The sequence below is a fragment of the Bactrocera oleae genome, chromosome 3, assembly GCF_042242935.1.
Source record: "Bactrocera oleae isolate idBacOlea1 chromosome 3, idBacOlea1, whole genome shotgun sequence".
NCBI classification, from domain to species: Eukaryota; Metazoa; Arthropoda; class Insecta; order Diptera; family Tephritidae; genus Bactrocera; species Bactrocera oleae.
The window spans coordinates 53,134,718-53,161,698 of NC_091537.1; the positions used below are offsets into that span (position 1 = coordinate 53,134,718).

General features: G+C 36.6%; 1 protein-coding gene across 2 annotated transcripts in view; it reads right to left on the reverse strand.

Moving 5' to 3' along the window:
* The window catches only part of LOC138856195 (uncharacterized), a 66,527-nt gene that overhangs the window by 37,973 nt on the left and 1,573 nt on the right, over positions 1-26,981 (reverse strand). The window lies entirely within an intron of this gene.

The window sequence follows — 26,981 nt, forward strand, 5'->3', positions numbered from 1 at the left end:
AGACGTAGCCTTAAACATCCTCAAGTGCAAGCCAATAAACGATACTTCCGGATCTCAAATATTCTTTAAATCTGATCAAACACAAGACCAACAGCTCTACTAAAATTCTACGAGTTGAACTTGCCCCATTCACTAAGAACGGCGGCTCAACAAAAACAATCAAGTACATAAATGATATTCCTAAGATTATCAATAAGAATTTGCGCTCGCTCGCCGAGAAGAGTGTGTCCAACAACACTAACGATAATCTACCAGAACGTGAGAGGTCTAAGGACAAAACTAAGCGGATTCAACGCATCATCATCGGCCAGTAATGCTGACGTATATTGTATCACCGAGTCTTGGCTCCACCCAGCCATATTATATAGTGAAATTATCGAAAATTCCTATTCAATTTTCAGGAAGGACAGAACAAGTGGTTTAACAAGTGGTTGCACCCGTGGTGGCGGCGTCTTTATTGCGATAAAACAACGTATACAAGGTGCGTTCCAAAGTAAACTCTAGTGGCACCATCTATATGTCGACCAGTGCGTTAGAATCTACTATCCTTTATCGACTTCCAGTAAAAATTTCATGACATTTCATCTATTGGACGTGAAGTTATTGCGTTTTAAGTTTCAGTATGTTTTTGTCATCTGTGAGAAAATGAGGTTCGAACAAAGAGCCAACATTAAATTTTGTTTTAAAATTGGTAAAACTTTTACCGAAACGTTTCAATCGATGAAACAAGTTTATGGCAATGATTGCCTATCCCGTAGCAGGCTGCACGAGTGGTTTCGACGTTTTCAAAGTGGTCGCGAGGACATAAATGACGATCAACATATGGGCCCAAAAATCGCGCCTGGAGAAGTCAATAATGAAGACAATGCTGATTTGTTTTTATGATTCCAAGGGTATTGTCCACAAAGAATTTGTTCCTCCCGGCCAAAACGTAAATGTGGTATTCTACCTTGGAGTTTTGAAGCGTTTGGTGCGCCGTATTCGACGTGTTCGGCCCGAATATCGCGAATATGAAAGTTGGCGTTTGTTGCACGATCGACGCTTGTGGCCGATTATTTAACCAAAAATCACATTTTAACAATCAACCACTCCCCGTATTCACCTGATATGGCACCGTGCGACTACTACCTTTTCGGAAAAATGCATTTGCCGATGAAAGAAAGGCGTTATGCAGACGTGGAGGCCATTCAACAGGCTTGTACCGGCATACTGGCGGCCATACCGGGCAACGAGCTAAAAAACTCGTTCGACATGCTTTTGGACCGTGCAAAAAGCTGTATTAAAGCAGAAGGAGACTATTTTGAATAAAATTATTTGATTTTGCCGATAAAACCATTTGTTCTGTCTTTTTTTTTTAAAGTCCTGTTTACTTTGGAACACGGCTTGTATATGCCGAGCTTATTGTAATTCCAGATAACTGCTTAAAACAACTTTATATCAAAGTCAAGTGCAATAACGCAGATCTTATCATCGGCTGCATCTATCTGCCACATTAATCATCGTATGTAGCTTACAAATTACACTGCCAACAGCTGTCCTACTTGAAAAACAAACAAAAACAAAGCCAGACTCATTATCGTTGGTGATTACATTTTACCAAGCAGTACTCCACGCACTGATTGTGAAAACTTGTCATTTTCTGGCTTAGGATCTATGGGCTGTACACAACGCAATAACGTCCTCAACGAGCACCACGGTCTCCTAGATTCCTAGATACCTGCTTCTCTAGCATAGAAACTAATATTAGTAATACTGAATCCATCATATCCATGGATAAATATCATCCTACATTAGAAATGACGGTAGAACTTGTACCAGAACTCAAACAAGCTGAATTGCCCTCACTTGCATTCAAAAAGGCAGACTACGCGAATCTCAACGCATTTTTCTTAACGACGGACTGGTCGGAATTATATGCTCACGACTCATTAGAAGAAAAAATTTGTTATTTTTACGAAACAATACAAAATGGAATTTCTCTCTACGTATGCACATAAGCAGGTCAAAAGAAACCAGCCAGAACTACAGACTGAATTTTCTGATATCTCAGAAGAGAATGCAAAGTTCTCAGTGCGCCATGTTATAAAAACTACTTATGTAAACAAAGTTGAGCAATTAGTCCTTTCAGATTCGAAAGAATTATGGAAGTTCGTTAGTAACAAGAAAAGAAGCAACAAAAACTGGTAACTTGTTTGCTGCTTTTTTTAAGAGCGTATATCCTACGGTGATTCAACTTTCTGGGACCATTCAAGCTATTATCAGCACACACAAGACAACCAGCATATACTGAATGACCTGGAGGTCACTGTGGAAAATGTCAAAAAGACACTGCAATCGCTAAATCCCAAGAAAGGTTCTGGACCGGACGGTATTCCGAATATTTTAATTTCTTAAAAATTGCGCAACAGGACTTAGTGAACCACTAGAACATATTTTCAACGCTTCTTTGCAGCAACGTATTTTTCCCATAGAGTGAAAGCTGTCTTTCGTCACTCCTATTCATAAAGACGGACACAGATCTGACGTTTCTAAATACAGACCCATATGTATCCAGTCAGCACTAGCAAAGCTTTTCGAGAAACTAATTCTTCGTCAACTGACTCAATTCTTCTCCGAGATTATTACGACTAAACAACATGGATTTGTTGATGGAAGGTCTACTACTTCAAACTTGTTTACTTATATCAGTTATATCCTGAATGCAATGAATAATGGATATAAGGTACATGCTGTCTACACCGATTTTAGTAAGGCTAATCGACAGAAGACTCCAAGTCAGAATTGATGGTCATCTCTCATCCAAATACGATGTCAAAATAGAGGTACCACAGGGATCACACCTGGGTCCCATTCTGTTTAACATATTTATCAACGACATCGGTAAAAATTTTAGCTCAGAATACCTTCCCTATGCCGACGACCTGAAGATCTACAGCAGAATCGTAAACAACTCAGATTCTCATGCTCTCCAACAGGATTTGGGCCAGCTCTCTACGTGGTTATCAATAACAAATTGGATTTAAAAATAAAAAAGTGTGCCTTCCTCACGTTCACATACTAATACTTCGATTGACTATGAGCTAGTTAATAATAAATTCACCGAAGTTGAAGACATCAAGGACCTGGGAAATATTATGGATCATAAGTTTACTTTTACTAAACACCCAACAAGCTCACAAGATGTTGGGTTTCATCATCAGGACCTGTAGTGACTAATCCAATCCTTACACGCTGATTCATCTTTATTACACACTTGTTCAACCAATATTGGAATATGGTTCAGTTATTTGGTCTCCATATACTGAACTCCTGATTAATCGTATTGGGAACGTCCAAAGAAAAATGTGCAAGACTCTATCATATCGATATGCCTGCTTCACTTCTGGTGAGAAAAGATCTGTCGCTATTTTAAAATTAACAGCCTAGTTCTCCACGTCAAATTGCGGACCTAGAATTTTTCTTTAAAATAGCCAACGGCATCATCGTTGCGTCTGACATCCATAATAGTTTTGAATTTGGTCCAGCTAACCTGCATTTAAGACGCAAACGTTAATTCAAAACAATACAATCAGCTAAAAACTATGTAGTGTACGGCCCTCACAATCGCATTGCTACTCTCGTCAACTTTCTACATACCGACATTAATTTCTATGGTGAATGATACAGCAATTTCATCACCGCCCTAAAGAGCAAGCTGCTTGACTACCATTAGTCAATTAATAAACCAAGTTAGGAAACCAGCTGTTAATCATCCAACGTGTCAAATCTTACAAACCTCCTTGTGTATCTATGTACTATCCCTCTTATATTACAATACTTATAAAGTTTTAAATTTTCTTTGTATATTGTCGATAAGCGTTTGCTTAGTAAATAATATAAAAAGAATAAAATAAGAATTAGCATATAAAAGAAAAAGCCATGAAACGACCCAAAGAAAAGAAGATATTGAATTCCCTCTAGTTGAAAGCGACGACAACAATTTCATTTACTCGGACTTCAGTGTCAAGGATGCATTTCTTCTTTTTACCACGTATTGAGAATAAAAGAAAATAAATTTCGCCATTAAAACGGAAGAAATATGGGTTAAAATTTTGGTTATGTGTATGTTCTCGTTCAAATTACATTTGGAAAATTCTACCTTACTTGGAAAACAGATTGGTACCAGTTAACGGGAAAACGTGTAAGGGACACGTACAGTACGTACAGACTTGATTGATGGCTTGACAGGACACAATGTGACGATGGACAACTTCTTTACTTCTTATAATCTTATACTATACTATAAGATAAATACTAGAAGAAAAAGTAAACCAAGTATTCCTCCAAAGCTGCTGGAATATAAAAGCTTCCCTTATATCAATGCTTTTTGCTTTTATGAAAGACACGGTCTTGGTTTCGAAAATTGGTAGAAAAAACAAATGTACTATTTTATAGAGTTCGATACATAGTACAAAGGAAGTCGGTACTGATCCTAAGAAATTACAAACAATTATGGAGTCCTATAATAAAACAAAAAATAAGGACAAGCGCATATGCCATCTTCACATCATCAATATCTCCACTATTTTTGTATGTATACTATTTACTTTAGTTGGTTTGAGTACTGTCGATAAAATACTGGATTGTTATAGCTACAAAAGGAAAATAGATGACCTATCGTAATATTTTCTAATATGATAGACAATTTTGCATTGAACGCTTTAATATTATTCACAGATATTAATCCGAATTTACAAATTTAACAGAAAAGAACCATTAGAAGACAGTTTCTAAAAAAGTTTGCTCTTTCACTAGCTAAGCCACACATGTCAGCCAGAAGTGGAACACCAAGATCATCAGCATACTTGTAGTCATTACTGGCTAGTGTAACTCAAGATATTGCGTTACCGTATTCTCAAAAACGCTCGAAAAGCGCACCTTTCAAAAAAAGTTTCTTTGAATTAAATTCATCTACTCCTTCTAATTACCTTTATTTATAAAATAAGATGTGTTTTTAATAAGTTTGAATAGTTTCCAACTCCATTACATTCAAAATTCCATATATGCAGAAATCTACACAAGAGGGTAAAAACCATAAATTGTTTTCAGAAGCAGATGAAGGTTAAAGCACTTTGCTATCTGTTCATATAAATATATTTCTTGTTGTGAGCAAGAAGGTTTTCTTTAATTGCTAGTATCAAATTTTGCTGTAAAGACACCACGTCCCTCTCGATTATATCGTTTGGACTCGTCCATATAGATACTTACCCCTGTCTACCTCAACCCTATCGCACTTGTCTTTGGAAGGGAAGGCAATAGGGGGACCGAATTTAAGTTTAATTTTAACAGACTACGAAAATACGTGGTATTGTTATCTTAAAATGTCTCTTATTCCCTCAGTCTAAGAACTGGCTTTGCTGCCATGTATAAAATGCTGTATCTGCTTTCCTTACTCCAGACCCAAATTAGTCTCAAAAATCTTGCTTTCTTTCCTATTGAGAGCTTAGTACCATTAATTAATGGCAGCTTAATGGAAGCATTCTATGCTACCTAGTGAACAATACTAGCTCTGTTTTGAACGCCTTTAAGTTTAGTTCACACGATACGGCCCATCGATTTACTTGTATGTCGTTTAATATTGTCTCCATAAGGCTAGCGAAGGTATTTGGGAATTTTCCTCTAATAGCGTAACAACATTTTATTTATTGTTGAGATCCAAAGAAGTGGAGATAACACGCCCGGTTGAGGTGTACCTCTTTGGACAGATATACTCATAGTTGAAACTCCCAGCGTTGAAATTATGGATCTGTCCATTATCATCTGTTCAATCAAATTTACAATAGAGTTTCGGAGAATCACATTCTTAAGCGTAGTGTATATAGGTATATCTTCATGACTATTTACCTGTATGAGCAGGAGGCAGGAAGAAGATTTCTTCATTTACTCGGTCATTAGACTTGCGCTCTTCTCGGTTTCTTATATGAACATTAATTATTATTGGCTTAAGTATGACCAAAAGTGTTCGAAAAGCTCTCTGTTCAGATTTGAATACTATATATCTCAAAATACACTCGATTACGTAACAGTACAAATAGCCGCATGGCCTGTCATAAGAATTAAGACCTTAGCATAGAATTTGTCTGAAGTGGTCGAGCGAAATCGGCACCACCTATAACGCCCGGAAGAGCAAAATGGCAGTGTTCAGGTGGAAGTGCTGTTATTATTTGTGTTCACATTTTCTGCTTGTGCATAGCGTACAACTTGCACTTGAAATGCTCTTCCTTATTTTGTCGAAAAGTAGCATTAGTAGGGGGATGAAATTTATGTGTAACATGTCAACCGGTGATTTCTCTGGTGAAATTATGGGAAGTACGTCACTATACATCAGGCTTAGAATTGGTGTTTCAAGGTAACCGTTTGCACGTAACATACCATATGTTTGCAGAAAGCTTACAAGTATTAGCAATTGGTGAGCTTAATACTGTTCTCGAGGGATGGTCATTGTTCATTACCTCTAGGAAATAGTTCTGTTTTACATGCTGGAGCCTTCAGATAAATGTATAAGCTTGCCTCTTGAGTTGATATTCGGCTCTACTCTACTGATCTATCCGCGCTGGAGTAGGTGTAATAGTTTTATTGAATAGAAAATAGTCTTTGTTTCTTCATATTGATCTAAGTGGAAGCAAACGTTTTACAGATTTTGCCATTTCTTTTTGGAAATTCTTAGCCTTTGAGGGTACAATAATATAAGCTGCCGAATCGCAACAGATGAAAAAATTAATTTCGAATTTTTTATTTTGCATATTAGGTGAAGATATGTATGAACGAGATAGATTTAGAGTTATATAGACGCGACGAGTTGACGAGATCACAAAATGCCGTTACTCGAAAACCTATAAAATGATATAACTAAGTTCCACATTAAGATGCAAAGCCGTAATTTGGTACAACGAATTGCATTAGGGAGGGGCATCTGTGATTTGAAACTTTTTAGAAAGTGGGCGTGATCTCGCTACATCTTAGCTTTAATTTGCATATCTCACAAACAACCAGATCTATATCAATGAAATTTGCTCAGGAGACTTCTTCGACATCCACTTCCCATATAACGGATAAGTTGGAAACTACTAAGAGTGTGAAAAATCAATGAATAAATACGTCAAAAGCATTAAATTTCCCATCCAAGATGGTACTGGAATGCTTTATAGGAGCCGGTGTGAAAATTTAACAATGAGCGTGGCACTGCCTTCATTTAGGGGAAATTGCATATACTTATCACCAAATTAGGTACATAATATTATCCTCACATTCCTATGTTACATTGTGAAAGTATGATAGGTTGCAACTTCCGGTTGGGTTTATACCGTATGTATATGTGTATGATATGGATAAACTATAGTTTAATGCTGAAAATGTGTGAAATCGGTTGGAAAATTACTACTGGTCCCATTACTACATGATACTCGTATATAATGATTTCCGTTATTCTAGCAGACCGTAATAGGTCGGTTTCCTTTGATCTTAGAAAATTGTGAGAATATGACATGTTCGATTATACCCAAACTTAGCCCTTCCTTGTTTAATAATTTTGAGTTTATTGTGTGATTCATGTTTACGTGTTTAATCAAACTAGTCGAACTGTTATTATATTTCAGCTGCACACTTATTTATTTTTTTATATTTATTACACTAGACATTAGATTCATTATTTACTTAAAAAAAAAAACCATTTGTATGGTATGTAGAATATGAAACTAGTCACCTAACCGTTAAATCGAATGTCAAGAATCGATTCTTGATCGATTTCGGAAGGTAAAGATTGACTTCGTAAAATCGATTATTGAAAGTTGAATTTGAGTCTAAAGGTAAAAGAAAGAGTTGCTAAATTACCGAATAAAATGGCGGAAATAAAAAACTGAGCGGTGGAAATTAGCGGAGTTTTTCTTATTAAAATGTTAACTGGATTGCATCTAAACAGTACTAATTTTACTTTTATTATAATTGCTTTTACGGAATTAATACTCCATTGAGTTTAAATGCATCATAGTTTGTGTTAATGTAAATAGTGTTATCGCGAAGCCAAGTAATTTAGAATTCATAATCGTGTGCCTCGTAGAAAATTATTGCTGATTACATCATATTGATTTGAACTCAAATTAAATTAATTTACCAAATCAAATTTACGGTTCTTTTCTCTTGTCTGAAGTTAAATTTAATATACCCGCTCGCTTACCGAGGCAGTTTAAGCCGCTATTAAACAAGCATAAGTACGTCATGATTATAATTCGCATTCCTGCACATTGCATTTATCTGACTTTTCAACATGAAAAAGACTATATTATTGTCTCTTAATAAATAAAATCGTAAAAAATTGATTATAGCGTAATATAAAATTTAAGCAATTTTTTTCCTGAAGCTGAGCATTTTAGATCTAGATGCTCAAAAAACACTATTGCATTGACGAGCTGGTAACAGTTCACCCCTGTTGCAGTTGGGAGGAAGCTAGGTACAGTCTGACTCTTTATCTGGGTGTCGTATGGGTGGGTATTGCTTCTCAATAGCTTAGTATTCAGATGGAGCGTGTTACTAGGTTTGGGGGTACGAAAAGGGCTGGATCAAGGAGTAAAGCGATCCGTACCGAGGATCAAACTGGCTGGGGCCGTTAAATAGCGCAGTCTCAATCGGAGCTGACGGACACATGGCGCCCTCCGAAATAAGACTGCCTTACTTGCGGACATACTTTGCCCCACACTCGTGGGTTCAAAACATGAACCAGATCAATAAAAACAAAACAGAATTAAATAAGTCCAGACCTTCCATAAAAAAGGCGTAAGAACTAGTTCCGAACAGAGGGCAGAGTTTTAACGACCTCGAAAACAGCCAGCACAGAAGACAGGAGCGAAACTTGATCTAGGTAGCTTGCAAGAGCCGACTACTTGAAGCTAAGCCTAGCTCCAGTAAGACAACAACACTAGGGGTCGGCGCAACTAAACCCAGGATGTATGGCTGTTAAGCAGGGAAGGGATGAAAATGCAGCAATCTACACAAGAGGGTAAAAACCATAAATTGTTTTCAGAAGCAGATGAAGGTTACAGCACTTTGCTATCTGTTCATATAAATATATTTATTGTTGTGAGCAAGAAGGCTCTCTTTAATTGCTAGTATCAAATTTTGCTGTAAAGACACCACGTCCCTCTCGATTATATCGTTTGGACTCGTCCATATAGATACTTACCCCTGTCTACCTCACCCCTATCGCACTTTTCTTTGGAAGGGAAGGCAATAGGGAGACTGAATTTAAGTTTAATTTTAACAGACTACGAAAATCCGTGGTATTTTTATCTTAAAATGTCTCTTATTCCCTCAGTCTAAGAACTGGCTTTGCTGCCATGTATAAAATGCTGTATCTGCTTTCCTTACTCCAGACCCAAATTAGTCTCAAAAATCTTGCTTTCTTTCCTATTGAGAGCTTAGTACCATTAATTAATGGCAGCTTAATGGAAGCATTCTATGCTACCTAGTGAACAATACTAGCTCTGTTTTGAACGCCTTTAAGTTTAGTTCACACGATACGGCCCATCGATTTACTTGTATGTCGTTTAATATTGTCTCCATAAGGCTAGCGAAGGTATTTGGGAATTTTCCTCTAATAGCGTAACAACATTTTATTTATTGTTGAGATCCAAAGAAGTGGAGATAACACGCCCGGTTGAGGTGTACCTCTTTGGACAGATATACTCATAGTTGAAACTCCCAGCGTTGAAATTATGGATCTGTCCATTATCATCTGTTCAATCAAATTTACAATAGAGTTTCGGAGAATCACATTCTTAAGCGTAGTGTATATAGGTATATCTTCATGACTATTTACCTGTATGAGCAGGAGGCAGGAAGAAGATTTCTTCATTTACTCGGTCATTAGACTTGCGCTCTTCTCGGTTTCTTATATGAACATTAATTATTATTGGCTTAAGTATGACCAAAAGTGTTCGAAAAGCTCTCTGTTCAGATTTGAATACTATATATCTCAAAATACACTCGATTACGTAACAGTACAAATAGCCGCATGGCCTGTCATAAGAATTAAGACCTTAGCATAGAATTTGTCTGAAGTGGTCGAGCGAAATCGGCACCACCTATAACGCCCGGAAGAGCAAAATGGCAGTGTTCAGGTGGAAGTGCTGTTATTATTTGTGTTCACATTTTCTGCTTGTGCATAGCGTACAACTTGCACTTGAAATGCTCTTCCTTATTTTGTCGAAAAGTAGCATTAGTAGGGGGATGAAATTTATGTGTAACATGTCAACCGGTGATTTCTCTGGTGAAATTATGGGAAGTACGTCACTATACATCAGGCTTAGAATTGGTGTTTCAAGGTAACCGTTTGCACGTAACATACCATATGTTTGCAGAAAGCTTACAAGTATTAGCAATTGGTGAGCTTAATACTGTTCTCGAGGGATGGTCATTGTTCATTACCTCTAGGAAATAGTTCTGTTTTACATGCTGGAGCCTTCAGATAAATGTATAAGCTTGCCTCTTGAGTTGATATTCGGCTCTACTCTACTGATCTATCCGCGCTGGAGTAGGTGTAATAGTTTTATTGAATAGAAAATAGTCTTTGTTTCTTCATATTGATCTAAGTGGAAGCAAACGTTTTACAGATTTTGCCATTTCTTTTTGGAAATTCTTAGCCTTTGAGGGTACAATAATATAAGCTGCCGAATCGCAACAGATGAAAAAATTAATTTCGAATTTTTTATTTTGCATATTAGGTGAAGATATGTATGAACGAGATAGATTTAGAGTTATATAGACGCGACGAGTTGACGAGATCACAAAATGCCGTTACTCGAAAACCTATAAAATGATATAACTAAGTTCCACATTAAGATGCAAAGCCGTAATTTGGTACAACGAATTGCATTAGGGAGGGGCATCTGTGATTTGAAACTTTTTAGAAAGTGGGCGTGATCTCGCTACATCTTAGCTTTAATTTGCATATCTCACAAACAACCAGATCTATATCAATGATATTTGCTCAGGAGACTTCTTCGACATCCACTTCCCATATAACGGATAAGTTGGAAACTACTAAGAGTGTGAAAAATCAATGAATAAATACGTCAAAAGCATTAAATTTCCCATCCAAGATGGTACTGGAATGCTTTATAGGAGCCGGTGTGAAAATTTAACAATGAGCGTGGCACTGCCTTCATTTAGGGGAAATTGCATATACTTATCACCAAATTAGGTACATAATATTATCCTCACATTCCTATTTTATATTGTGAAAGTATGATAGGTTCCAACTTCCGGTTGGGTTTATACCGTATGTATATGTGTATGATATGGATAAACTATAGTTTAATGCTACCTGATACTCGTATATAATGATTTCCGTTATTCTAGAAGACCGTAATAGGTCGGTTTCCTTTGATCTTAGAAAATTGTGAGAATATGACATGTTCGATTATACCCAAACTTAGCCCTTCCTTGTTTAATATTTTTGAGTTTATTGTGTGATTCATGTTTACGTGTTTAATCAAACTAGTCGAACTGTTATTATATTTCTGCTGCACACTTATTTATTTTTTTATATTTATTACACTGGACATTAGATTCATTATTTACTTAAAAAAAAACCCATTTGTATGGTATGTAGAATATGAAACTAGTCACCTAACCGTTAAATCGAATGTCAAGAATCGATTCTTAATCGTAATCGGTAAAGATTGACTTCGTAAAATCGATTATTGAAAGTTGAATTTGAGTCTAAAGGTAAAAGAAAGAGTTGCTAAATTACCGAATAAAATGGCGGAAATAAAAAACTGAGCGGTGGAAATTAGCGGAGTTTTTCTTATTAAAATGTTAACTGGATTGCATCTAAACAGTACTAATTTTACTTTTATTATAATTGCTTTTACGGAATTAATACTCCATTGAGTTTAAATGCATCATAGTTTGTGTTAATGTAAATAGTGTTATCGCGAAGCCAAGTAATTTAGAATTCATAATCGTGTGCCTCGTAGAAAATTATTGCTGATTACATCATATTGATTTGAACTCGGCCATACTACATTATAATAAGTTTTTAGAAAGAACTTCCGAGTTGGGTCCTGCAAATTAATTTAATTTACCAAATCAAATTTACGGTTCTTTTCTCTTGTCTGAAGTTAAATTTAATATACCCGCTCGCTTACCGAGGCAGTTTAAGCCGCTATTAAACAAGCATAAGTACGTCATGATTATAATTCGCATTCCTGCACATTGCATTTATCTGACTTTTCAATATGAAAAAGACTATATTATTGTCTCTTAATAAATAAAATTGTAAAAAATTGATTATAGCGTAATGTAAAATTTAAGCCATTTTTTTCTTCCATAAAAAAGGCGTAAGAACTAGTTCCGAACAGAGGGCAGAGTTTGTAACGACCTCGAAAACAGCCAGCACAGAAGACAGGAGCGAAACTTGATCTAGGTAGCTTGCAAGAGCCGACTACTTGAAGCTAAGCCTAGCTCCAGTAAGACAACAACACTAGGGGTAGGCGCAACTAAAGCCAGGATGTATGGCTGTTAAGCAGGGAAGGGATGAAAATGCCAAAAATGTTACTGCTGGTAGTGCGTCTGCCAAAGAATGGCCTAGTTTTAAGGTCGATGACCCAGCGAGAGCAGTGTATACGGAGAAGCGACGTGTTACTTACTTACTGTGGTAGAGTGCAACTGCAACCGCCACAAATAAGGAGTTCACGAAGGAGCTCCAAGAATCCATTGATTGCGCGTAAGCAGTCCTACCTAATTTTAAGCTTGAACCGCCAGCAGTGGCAGCCAAGCGACGGAGGTCAGCTGAATAGGCTAAGCCGTCAGCCAAACGACTGAAGACAAAGGGATTAACGGCCGCAAAATCGTTTGCTAATGTGGCCGGGAACTGCACTATTATTGGCGGGCTGGATAAGAGAGATGCCGAAGGAAAAACCCCATATCCCGATGGAAGTGGATGCAAGCTGCGCTAACAAACGTTGCGTTGGAGGTGCTACTTAACCACCTGGGTCCGCCACCGTCATGAACAGATGCCGGCTAGTACCAGGGCTAAATCAAAATTATTGCTTGCGACTTCTTTAAATAAGAAATAACATGTCATAAAAAGAAATGTTTAGCGACTGAAAAGTTGATTTTAATTAAATTTTTTTAAGAAAATTGTTTCTATTTTTTACAAATATTGATTTTGTAAGAATTAGTATTAACAAATAAAAGAGGAAATTTTCACTCATAATCGTACTGAATGTAAGGGAAATCGGTTCGGTCTGTTAAGAGAAAATAATTATTTTCCAAAATCGTGCTAAAAAGTATAAATAGCAATAACATTCGATATTTTTTGAATTTGTCGAAATTGTATTTATCATTTACTTTTTAGAAACAGAATATATTTGTCAGGGATCGTACACTACTCAGGTTTATCATTCAAACTATAAATACCGTTAAAACTGGGATGATCAAAAAAATTTAATCAAAGCAGCCATCGTTTTATAACGGTAGGGCAAGCATAATTTTCTGAATTGTGATATATTTTTGCTAGTGACGTAGAGATTTTTGCAAGTAAGAATTATACGTTATACTGTTGGTAAATATTTAGTTTTGATCATAAATGATGTAAAAAGAAATCGTGATAAAAATCTTGTAAAAAAATATAATTTTATTGATAAATTCAACCGTTCGGTTAATGAAATTAAATTTATGTTATGTTATGCATTTCCGGACATATTGTAAGGTTAATTATATTTGACAAAATAAGAAGAAGGCATCCTTGTTTTCCGGATATTAAAATTATGAAAATGTGGGTTTCCCATTAAAAAGAACGATCTTCTGAACATGATGCAGAAAGTAAAACGTTGTTGTTGTAGGAGTTAACTAATCCCTGCTTAGGTGGTAAGGTTCAGGTTGGCTTTCATCGAAGTCATCTGACGGTAGGCACAGGAATCGTGCTGTTACGACGGGGGCGGACCATAGGCAGAAAGCTGTTGGATAAGTGCGGTTCGTTGGACATGTAGTCCAGAAAATATTCAAAGACAGTGATATAAAAACTCTGGCAGGAAAATAAGTGGTTTACGCTATTCTCAAAACCTAATCCTGGTTGTCATTGAGAGAAGCTGATTCCATATTAATAAGGGCAGAGCTGCAGTTAGCGAGGACCTAGTGGTTTTCCGAGATTCTTAATTTCCTGAAAAATACCAAAAGCTAGGACATTTTAGAAGACCCATCACGCAGTGAATGGCGATGGCACTAGCTTTTCTTAATGTCCTAAAACGGTTACAACAACGTTTACGAAATATTGTCTGCGTCTGAAAAGGATACCATAACAGTATTAATTTATTTGTCCGCTCTATCTAAGGTCTCTGCACGACCTTTCAGAGGTTGTACAAATAAATTTTTTGTACTGATGAACTTCATCAGAAGCACGGGGAGGTTCAGAGAGGAGACAAAAGAGTGAGGAACAATAGTCTCAGTGGTATCACAATAGGCCCAGATCCGTCGTCAAATTGCCATTATACCTATCTTTTGATAAAATAAAATGTAAGTTAACGAAAAGTCTCTCTGAAAAGAAGTACATGTTAGCACTAATTTATATTGAAATTTTGAGATTGAACAACTTTTACACAATACAAATGCAGCGGTTATAATGATTCCAAGTACCCAAAAAAATATACCTCATTCTAACATCCTAATCGGTGACCTAGATGGTGACATTGTGCAAAATATTCGAAACAATACTTATGAGTAGATAGTTACCAGTTTTAATGAATGGAATATAACCCGGGGTCATTATGTTTGGGTTTATGGAAAGGTATGGGACTCCAGAGCAATGGCATTGAATAGTGGATATAATTAAAAGTAGATTCGAGGAGAAACTGTATTCTGCGGCAGTATTTCTTGATATACAAAAGCATTCGACCGAGTCTGACATTCAGACATGCTTTATAAAATGAAAAACTGCTTTCTGCTCCTTTAAAATCATATCTAAACAATCGACACTTTTATGTTCAAATGAAATGAGAAAATTCAACTATATAGTATCTTTTTTGGTGTCCACAGGGCAGTGTTCTAAGACGTGCCCTTTATATAATATTCACTGCTGATTTTCCTGTTGTGATGTTCAAGTAGCCACTTATGTTGATGATACAGCTGTAATTGCATCTACAGATACTGCAAAAGAAACGATATGTTTGAAATGTAATTCAAAGAGTAACTTGGAAAAGTCATATTAAAGGCATGACAAAATCACTCAATATAAACCCAAACAAAAAAAATGCATTGGCTTCTTGGAAAAAATCGCAGCTTAGTTTGGAGAACAAAGTTCGGCTTTATATTTTAGAGCTATTTTATAGCTTATGTGGACATATTGTGGATCGCTGCAAGTCAATCGAATATTGAAATTCTTTAAATGCATCACTCCAAAAGAGAGAGATTTATTGTTAACATCCCCTGGTTTTTGGCTACCGAACTCAAAAATATATATTCTCTACGTTAAGGATGAAATATGTTACGTAGAATAAGCACATAGTATGTTGAGAAATAACGTCATCATGCAAATTTTCTGGCAATACCTTTTAGAGATTAAATATATATAGATCGTAAGTAAATTAGTTACTAAAAAAATCAAGCCATAAACGCAGCGCATGGAGCGACAGAGGATATTAAAATTTCTTTACGTTGACAAGCGTTAATAAGGATTTCTGGAAGTTCCAAACAAATAGTTCAAGAATCTTATCACATCTAATTAATGGTTTCCAGACTATGTCTTGTAAAGAAGCCGCCTAAACTCGTTGTGACGCTTTCACACGTTCAAAGTAACTAGTCCTAAGTCCAAAAAATCACCCCCAGTTGATCTAAAAAGACTTCAAAATTTGTAACAAACTAAATTTTTTCAGAAACTGATATATTATATTTCCTCAAACCTCTCAAATACCGCGTATTCTACAAATGCAACATTGTATAACAGGAATATTGCTTAATTTACCCTTTGCCGCATTTTCTATATGTGAGGTTAACTGCGCGAATAGACCACAGGCTGATAGGAATCAATTATAAAATACATTGCGATCGAAAAATAACGTTTTTCTTTTGCGGGATCAATTCACGGAAAATTGTTTAATTTAGTATACTTCGGTCAGTTTTTTCGGCCTTCTTGTTGTGTCACCACATGTCGTGAAATAATAAGAATTAGTGCTCAATATAAGAAGCAGCCTTTCTAACGAAGCATCCTAAAGGTCACAAATGAACTTTTATAAAAACTGCCAAGTATTTAAGTACGAGTTGTACATTTGTGAAGAGGTGGTCTGACCTTTATGGAGAAACTGGAAAAGTAAATGACAAGCCAGGAATCAGGTGACATCTAAAGTGAGGACAAAACTAGTTTCCCTTTTTTAGAAGAATCCACTGATCAGACTGAGATAAGCTAAAAAAATGTTGTTTAAAAAGGGATAAAACTGCTTCAAACCCTACTTTCAAAAACATACATTGAAAAAAGGTTGTATTGGGCGCAGCAAAACATTAACTAAGATTGGAGCAATGTAATATTTATAGATTAGCAAAATTGTGTATTGTTCAACCCCCGAGGTGTTTTTGTAAAAAAAACAAACAAACATTTATTCAATGGTGCGTTAAGCATTAGGGATTTTTTTTTTGCTTAGTCTGAGAATAAAATCTGTAATTATAAAAAAAGAAAATTTTTGGACAAATAAACATTTTTTAACATCTAGAGGCGGTCCACTCAGTTTTAAAGTAAATTTCGAGTTAAATGGATTCTTCTCTGCTCATGGATTTTGGGTTTTGAGGTGCTTCATAGAAAGCCTGAACGCCTTTTGAACAATAAAATTTAATTAAAATGGTTTACTGAAATCAACTCAAATGCTTTACAGTAAAACTAACCATGATTGAATACTGCAAGAAGACAATGATCTGAAGCATAGGATTAGAATCTGTTCTTAATGGAAGCAAGAAAACCATATTGTTACTTTAGATTTTCCATCACCGTCACCAGAAGCCAATCCAATAGAGAATGTTTGGGCTTTCTACTCCAACATACCTGAAGCTAACAGAGAACATTAATATACATATATATACCATATCTCAATCGCAAAGCGAAAAACAGAGCAAATAACAAACACTCTGACGTCGACCGATGTAATATTGCAATATCTTCATAACTGACACGTCCAACAACAGAAATTCAGACAGCAAACCAAAGAGATGGAAGGCCGTACTCGAGGCCCTTTGATTGCGTAATTAATGTACAAACCGAGTAGTTTAAACTTAGTTGCAGAAACTTTGTCTCTCTTCTTAAAATTGATTTTTTTACAGAAGCATATATAAATATATTCAAACATTTCAAGGAGTTTCTGCGTAGGCGGAAGGGTGATGGTGACGAACAGGATAAGAACACAACGGTCGCATTACACGAGCATGCCGGATTATTGCGCTGAGTTAAATTGCGGAAAAATTGCCCTATTTGGTGAAGGAAATTTTGCTTTTCCCCCATAACAAGGTATCGGCTCCTACCTCCCAGGGCCAAATTAGGCTATGAACTTTCGCCCCGTCTACAATATTAATTTGAGCCAGTATTGTCATGTAATTTTCAAATGTGAAATTACTGCTACCCATAAAAAATTAAATATATCCTAGCCTCCATAACCCACCGAAATAATGAACAGAGGATGGAGCTAATGTGAGCAATAGTAATCCATTTAACTTTAGTTTGTACCCATGAAATATGGTAATGTAGTGGTGTCGTCAGATAAACATGTATATGTATATACTTGTATAACGCTTAAATTAAAAGCAGACAAAGGGCCTTTATTAATTTTCGGGCTACGTCTGTGTGTCATTTTAATGGAACAGAGCACGCATACTGACACAAATAGAGAAGAAAATTTCGTTTAAACTGTACATCTAGTGAAGGAAACTCAAACATAAATTGATTACATGTAGAGCAACTTTGTATAAAAATTATTTTTGGATGAGAACACAACTTTGTGTACTTGTGTTAATCGCCGCTTCTTGCTCCATACTTCTTTACATTCCATATGTTAATTTCAGTACTATCGAATGCAAGGAAGAATGGAACTAAACTGGCAATAATGGATTTACAAACGCCTTACCATATATAAACTTGTTTTAGTTTCATTTAAATACTATAATATCTCGGATTATTAAAAACAATTCGGAACGAAAAAATATTCCTATTACTTCAAATAATGGCAATGCAATATTTTTCAAAATAAGACAAATACAGGATCTTGCTTATGGTTGGTTGCCCACAATATTTACGGGATTAATTGATTCACCTGCTGTTGAATCCTTTTATATATATTATTATAGTCTTGCAACTTGTTGCTACAGAGTATAATAGTTTTATTCACCTAACGGTTGTTTGTATCACCTAAAAATAATCGAGTTTGATATAGGGTTATATATATAATATATATAAATGATCAGGATGACGAGACGAGCTGAAATCTGAGTGACTGTCTGTCCGTCTGAGTAAAAACTAAGAAATCTTCATGGAACTTGATACAAGTGTTCCATAATCGATACAGCCACGCCCACAAATCGAAAACCTTTAAAATGCCATAAGTAAGCACCAAATTAAGATATAAGCCTGTAATTTAATGCAGGGAATTGCATTTAGGAGGGGCATCTATGTATAAAAAAATTTAAAAATTGTGCGAGGACCCACTCCCTAATTAGTTTATTGTATATATCTCCTAAACCATTCGAGCTATATGACCCAAATTTGCACACAATACATATTTTTGATTCTGCTTTCGACAGTATGCAAATGGATAAAATATGGTGATAACCCCGCCCACACTTCATATAAGGGTTTCGTTAGTTTTATTTAGAAGGTTTTATAGCAGCCCATTTAAAATTGGACGATGGGTGTGGCACCGCTCACATTTAGGTGAAATCGCATTTCTCCGGAATTACTGAACAAATTTCAACCAAATTCGGCGCATAACATTATCCTGATGATCCTATATTAAAGTGTGGAAATGAGCGAAGTAGTCCGATACGACCACGCCTACTTCCCATATACCAGAATTTTAAATTCCATTTGATTATTTCACTTTTCAGCATACAAATCAAGGAGCAATGAATATAACGGGATAAAAATTTGCACGAATAGTGCCCTTGCAGTATGCCACCTTATCACAAAAGACTATTTAAGCTCCTAGGTACCGAATATGTAGACCCCAGTACCTTTAGTTGAATTTTTACCGAAAATATCGGTCAATATGTGAGATATATAATTAAAGTCAAGAGAGAATCCTTTCCTGATAATAATATGTATGTGTGTGAAAAATGGGCTGAATCGGGTCTATACTTAATTTAGTCCCATACACTATATCGATATATTTTCGTACTTCCGGTTTACTTCATACCGCATATATCGGCCAATATGTGAGTTGTATTAATAAACTAATTGGATGTATTTTTCTTTTAATGATGCATTTTTTTTCCTAAAAAAAGTAAAATCGGGTGAAAACATTCTCTAGCCCCCATTTAACTAATAACAGAATTTTTAAATATCCGGTTTATTTTCTCCATATATGTTGGTGGTGGTATTTGAGGTACCTTAATGAAACTCAGGGGGCACTTTATTCTGTTAATAGTATTTAGATTTGCCAAAAATAGATACAATCGGGTCAATACTACCCCTATCGCTCATATACCGAATATATGATTTTCAAATTTCCGCTTAGCCTTATGCCATATATATCATAACAGTCAATATGTAAGATATCTTATGTTACGAACGATATGGCAGCATGATTGACGTAGTCCTCGTAAGTCCTACCTGCTTACGTATGAATTGACGTGGCGCGTTCTGATTGGTTCAATAAACGAAACGGGAGCAATTAGTAAAATTAGCACGGTAGGCAATGGGAAAACGGGAGCCGATCATGCATTCCGATGACAACTTCCAGAGGGTAGAGTTCAGAGTAAATTTTTTAATTTTTAAGAATATCGCTTTACTCGTCTTTAAAAACTATTCAGTTAAATTGCAAAAAATTCTTGCCTATTTTTTTAACAGCTCAAAAAATTTACTCCACCCTCATCGCGCACTACATATAAACGCAATTATAATGTCGCGCGCGAATAATTTGGATTCAGCTGCTACACCTGCTAATTTCGTTCTTGGGTCTAATTTCGCTGCAGCCGGCAACCTCACTACTTCAACCAGCTTTCCAATTGTGGACAATCCAGAAGATATTGGTGTTACTGATCGGGCTGCTAATAAGCGAATTCCTGTGACACACACTGAAACTTTGCACGCAGGCGTATCAAATGCAGCTCCCCCAGTCAATAGGGTGTAAACGGTATCACCCCAACAACTGCATCTTCAAGAAAGCTAACTCATAAGTCCTGTTCAATCCGTAAATTCCGCTGAGTCACTAGGGCTTCGTCGTCGCGCCGAGTTGCTACAAGAGCAAAGCGAAATCCTGCGACAGAGGGAGGCTTTATTAAGGGAACAGCACATCTTTTTGGATCGCATGGACAATGGGCTTCGATGACGACCTCGACGAAAGGCAATACTCAATGCCGAAGATCTCAAATGGGAACAGGTGCCTTCTCCATCCCAGATCCTGCAGCTACCGTCACAATTTGTAGGACCATTTACTAGAACAGCTCCTGTTGTAAATGGTGTTACTAATAGTGGGCCCTCACTACATAACAATATTCCAACCGGAATATTAACTGTTCAACAAGATGATACTAATATACAAAAACCGGTTGTTCAATCTTTATTGGACCGAATACATTCACTGACACACAACTCACAACAGTTGCGACGGAACTCGACACTCTATCCAGAGACTGCTTTGCCGCAACCAGCACATACAACTTTTCCGACAGGTGGATACGCTAACAGCTTGTATTTTGGGGCTTTAGCTTTTCCCCGATTGACTCGGGATCAAGTTGCTTCTCGTAACAGCCTTGCTAAAGAATTGCCCAAATATGATGGTAAACCCAGCGAGTCGCCGTTGTTTTATGCCGCTTATAACCGAACTACGGAGGATTGCGGATTTTCCGACGAAGAGAATCTGTTAAGAGTGCGATAGGCATTGGAAGGTTCAGCGCGAAAGGCTGTTAAAAATTTGCTATTGCAGTCCTCATGTGTCGACCAAACTATGGCCACACTTCATATGAGATTTAGTAGACCAGAATTGATCATCAGTGTTCTGCAACGCCAAATTTGTGAACTATAGTCACCATCGGAGAGCCATTTGGAATCTATAGTCGACATTGCGATAAAAGTCCAAAACATCTGTGCAACGATGTCAGTATCAGGCCTGATTAGTCATTTGAACAATCCCGAATTCGAACAGCGGTTGGTGAATAAATTACCTGGGCTTCTACCAGCATATTGACAGTATGTAATTTACAAAACTTCAGTGATTGGCTCCTTGAGCCAACTGCGTTATCGTTCCAAAAGAACCAATACGAGAGCGCAAACGAGGGCAATTAATCATCATTTTAGTCCGGTAAGATGTGTCGTTAGCGATGAAAGTTGTAGTGAAGTTTCAAATTGTACCTCTTTCAAGATAATGCCACGAAGTGAAAGGTGCCAAATTGTTCGTAAGCTAAAGCTATGTAGTTGATGTCTGAAAAGGCATTCGACGAATAGATGTAATTTGGTTAAACCTTGCAGCGTTAACGGGTGCACACGCAGTTATCATCCACTTTTACACAATTCGGAATTCGACCAAACTGTAGCTGAGACAAAGTCATACAATGTCAAAATGGTATCCAGAGAGCATTCCGCCAACATTAATACGCATATTGTAACCGGGCTCTCAGGGCTCTTTAAGTTTCGACAAAAGCGAATTGCTATAACAGCCGATTTAAGTAGCTGAAATGTTTCACCAAGTTCGTGTACGACAAGAAGACGAAAACTTCCTACGCTTTCTTTGGTATGAACCAAACGCCAATGAGTCCACTACATTCGCGATGACAGTGATGACGTAAAAAATAAGAGTGCTAAAGATTTTGAAGCGGAGTTTCCTTGTGCTGCAAAATGCATAATCGAAAATCATTATGTAGACGATATGTTTCTAAGTGTTGACACCGAAGAGGAAGCTATTAAATTAGCTCAATACGTGCGTCATGTTCATGCACTTGGAGGCTTTCATTTAAGAAATTTTTTGTCCAACTCGAGTCGGGTATTAGGTGCCCTAAATGAGGATCCGCTTGATGATCTATCTCTTGATCTTGAACGTGAACTGCCTCCTGAGAAGGTTTTAGGCATGTGGTGGATTACGTCTACTGACCACTTCGCATTTCGTGTGTCCACTAAGTATAGAGATTCTGGCATATTTCTTCGCCAACGGCGGCCTACTAAGCGCGAGGTTTTGAGTTTAGTTATGACTATTTACGATCCTCTTGAACTCATCAGTTTTTACGTGATATACGCCAAGGTTATTCTGCAAGAGATATGGAGAGCTGAATGCGACTGGGATGCTCCAATCCCAGATGACCAATTTGCGAAGTGGCTAAGATGGCTGGAACTAATTCCGAAAATAGAGAGCCTAAGAATTCCAAAATGCTATATGCGAACTCTGTTTGCCGGAGTTCCACAAATAGCATTACATACATTTGTTGATGCAAGCGAAAGCAGCTACACAGCAGTGTGTTACCTCCGATACTCGTATGGCGATGTGGTTAATTGTACAAAGATCACAAGCAAAACAAGGGTAACCCCACTGAAGCTAATATCCATACCTCGTTTAGAACTAAAAGCAGCTCTTCTAGGCGCTCGCCTCGCCAAATATATTATCGAATTGCATTATGTACACGTCGATAAATGCGTTTATTGCTCAGATTCACAAAGGGTGTTAGCGTGGCTACGATCCGATCACCGCCGCTACAAACAGTTCGTGGCCTTCCGAGTTAGTGAAATTCTAGAGATGACCGATGTCAAGGAATGGCACTGGGTTCCAACTAAGGAAAACGTTGCCGATGAAGCTACAAAGTTGAATGGGGATCCAGACTTTTTTAACGACAGTCGATGGCTTAGAGAACCTTCATCTTGTACCTTTCGCCTGACCAGTGGCTTTTGTCTGACGAATTGCAATGCAATACTTCGTGCAATAGCTAGGACAATATATAGTGTTCGAATCTAGCTAAGGGTTATACGAGATAATCCACTTGCTGGCGATGTCCCATCTACTGAAGATTTTCGTAAAGCGGAACGTTATCTGTGGAAAAAGGCAACTTTGGAGACTCAATAGCATGTTTTTAATCCGGAAATACAGTTGACAAATTCAGCAATATTTTCAAGTTATCACCTTATCTAGATGACTACGGCGTTTTGAGAATAAATGGTCGAGTTAAGATAACAGGGCGACCAGATCAAGTATTATTGCCGTCAAATCGCCATGTTATGTACCTAATCATAAACAACTTCCATGTAAAGTCTCATCATGGCAATTTGGAAACAGTGGTCAACGAAATAAGGAAATACTATTGGATTATAAAACTACGCACAGTGGCTAATAAGATTAGACGCATTTGTCAGAATTGTAAAAACAGAACATCAAAACCTCGACCATCTATGAGGGCCTCTCTGCCACCATCCCGTACTTCAGCATGTAGTCGACCGTTTTCCTACGTAGGCGTTGACTACTTTGGTCCACTCTTGGTCACGGTTAAAAAAAGTACCCAAAAAAAATACGGAGTATTGTTCACCTGCTTAACAACAAAAGCGATGCATCTTGAAATCGCATACTCGCTTTCAACAGACTCCTGCGTTCTAGCTGTACGTAATTTAATCGCTCGAGAGACCTCTTTGAGAGACCTGCCGTCAAAAAAGCCGTTCTGGATTTGATTAATTCAGTACACCATTATTAGCAGGATATACCAGGCGAGGGTGTTACGAACGATATGACAGCATGATTGACCTGCTACATATGAACTGACGTAGCGCGCTCTGATTGGCTTAATAAGCGAAGCGGGAGTAAATGGCAGTATCATTAGGTTAATTCTCGTAGGTCCTACCTGCTTACGTATGAATTGACGTGGCGTGACGCGTTCTGATTGGTTCAATAAGCGAAACGGGAGCAATTAGTAAAATTAGCACGGTAGGCAATGGGAAAACGGGAGCCGATCATGCATTCCGATGACAACTTCCAGAGGGTAGAGTTCAGAGTAAATTATTAAATTATATCGCTTTAATCGCGATTAAATATTATTCAGTTAAATTGCAAAAAATTCTCGCCTTTTTTTCATTTTAGCAAAATTAACTGAACGTATAGTACTGTATATATAATATTATACTATACTTGTAGTTTAACGTAAAATATTGAATATACTATTGTTTTATTTACTCTACGAACTACTCCAACTCCTACATACTAAATATGTTTATTGATTTACGTTATTCTAACAAACCTTATGCCGAAAATGTCGTTTAATGTGTGAGTTATATTTTTATAAAATTGCTTGAAAATATGATATTAAGTAAACCTCAGCAATGTCAAAATTATCTCAATCAGCACATGGTCCCCTGTCCCCAATATAGGTATAATAATTTACATATTTCCACTTGACAACATGTGTGATACTTTAATACAATTTAATGAACAAGTTTTCTTTAAACTTTGGTAGAAATATGAATGAAATTGGTCTAGACTTTGGTCCAAATCTTATATCCCTTAAGTAATGCATTGCGATCCTTTGGTTGGCGTTTTGCACATCAACTCATTATATTAAATCTCGGTCCTTCAGTTGAGTTTATATCCTATATATCTTATTGAAGATGATTTTAAAACAATTTTAGCTGACGGGAAGTAAAATATAGTAAAATACTAGATTTGATTGTAACCCATTTACGATTTCCTCGAATAATGAATGAGGAATTTGTTTTGCAACATTTTGTAACATGAAGTTTTCCCAAATTTAACCGGCTTTAGTCTTTGCAAGTTGCAAGAGTACAAAATGTTCGGTTGCACGCAAAACTTAGCCCTTCCTTACTTGTGTTTTTTTAATTTTAATATTTGTTTTTATTTTGGAATAAGTTCAAGCAGCCGAACTGTGTATGAATGGAAGGCGTATTAACTATTTCAAAGTGTTGGCAAACAATAATATAAAACAAGTAAGGAAGGGCTTAGTTCCGATGTAACCGAACATTTTACACTCTTGAAAAGTCAAATGGTATACTCGATTTAGATTTCTTTGTGGATCTTGCCGCCTTGTTCTATGTTGACCGATATTTTCGGTAAAAAGTCAACTATAGGCACTGGGGTCCACATATTCATTACCTAGGGGCTCACAAGGTGGCATATTTCAAACGCATTATTCACGCAAAGTTTTACCCCGATACCATCATTTTTGCTTGATATGCATAGTGGAAAGTGACATTATCAGATGGAATTGAAAATGGTGTTATATGGGAAAAAGGGGTGGTTGTAGTCCGATTTCGCCCATTTTCGCACTATGACATAGTGATATGAGAAGAACGTTATGCACAGAATTTGGTTGAAATCGGTTAAGCAGATCTCAAGATATGGGTTTTCACCGAAAAGTGGGCGGTGCCACGCCCACTGTCTAATTTTGAACGCGGTTCCTATAAAATCATCTCATACCATCCCAGAGATTTAGATACATATACTCGTACATATTATATATATGTTGCTTTAGTTATAGGAGAGATGTATACATCAATTATATTAGATGGCGGGCCCATCACCACTTTTCAAAAAAAATTTCACTTTTGCCAGTTAGAAATATACTTGTTACAATTTACTTGGTTATGCTACTTATAGGTTCAATTCCAAATACATGTATTCTTTCTGCTACAGCTCTTTGCGAGCTTTGGCCTGCTGCACGTGTGACTTCTAGACAACTTAGTCACTTGCGATTTTTCTCGAATGTTTTATACCAAGCTTTTTCACGTCTGCCTAAAACTCATCGATCCATCTTGATCTTGTTCTTCACCTTGACTCAGTGTTTAATTCTTTGGCTTTTCTCCGCCGTTTTAGTGTTACATTGCCTAAACATCTTAGTCACTGCGCTTTTATAAAACGTATATTCGCCAAGCATAAGTTGGTCTATATATTTTAATACTTTCGAAACATGTTGTTACATAAGTAGTTACATAATTTCGTTCACCTAAAGGTTGTTTGTTTCACTTTAGACTAAGCGAGATAGATATAGAGTTATATAGTATATACCAATATAAATGATCAAGATAATCAGACGTATTTAAATCCGGGTGACTTTTAAAATTGTCTGGCTTAAAAATTGTCAAAATTAAACCATACATTTGCAAATCCCAGATACCGAATATGTGGACCGCATTGCCGCTAACTGATTTTTGACCAAAAATATCACTGAAACTCCAAGATATTTTATTGAAATTCGGAGGGAGTCTTTTCCCGTTAATAGTGTTCAATTGTGTCAAAAATCCGGTTGTTTTTATACCGTATATTCGGATCAATATGTAATATATCTTAAATAAATAAAGATCTCATCCCAGACTAATAATAGTGTGTCCTTATGCTTAAAATGGACAAAATCAGATCAATACTTCATCTAGCTCCCATATACCTTATATAAGGATTTTAAAACAGCCAGTTGGATGTATCTTAATAAAACTTGGATATAGTCTTTTTTTGGTGATAATTTGTAAGCAATTCTACTCCTAGCCTCCATTAGGCTTATGGGAATTACAATTATTATAATATTTAAACCTTACTATTGACTTTATACCTAATATATTGCTCAATGTGTAAGATATCTTAGGAACATTAGGTGAACGTTTGGCATTGGATATACTTAATCTTAGTTCCAAAAATATTATAGGTATGTGAAATTGGTCTACGATTTACGATAATACAACTTATGTATAAGATACTAAATTTTATTGTAATCCATTTAGTTTCTTTGAATAGTGAAAGTAAAAACAAAAATTACTTTATACAATTATTCAAAAGAATATTTTT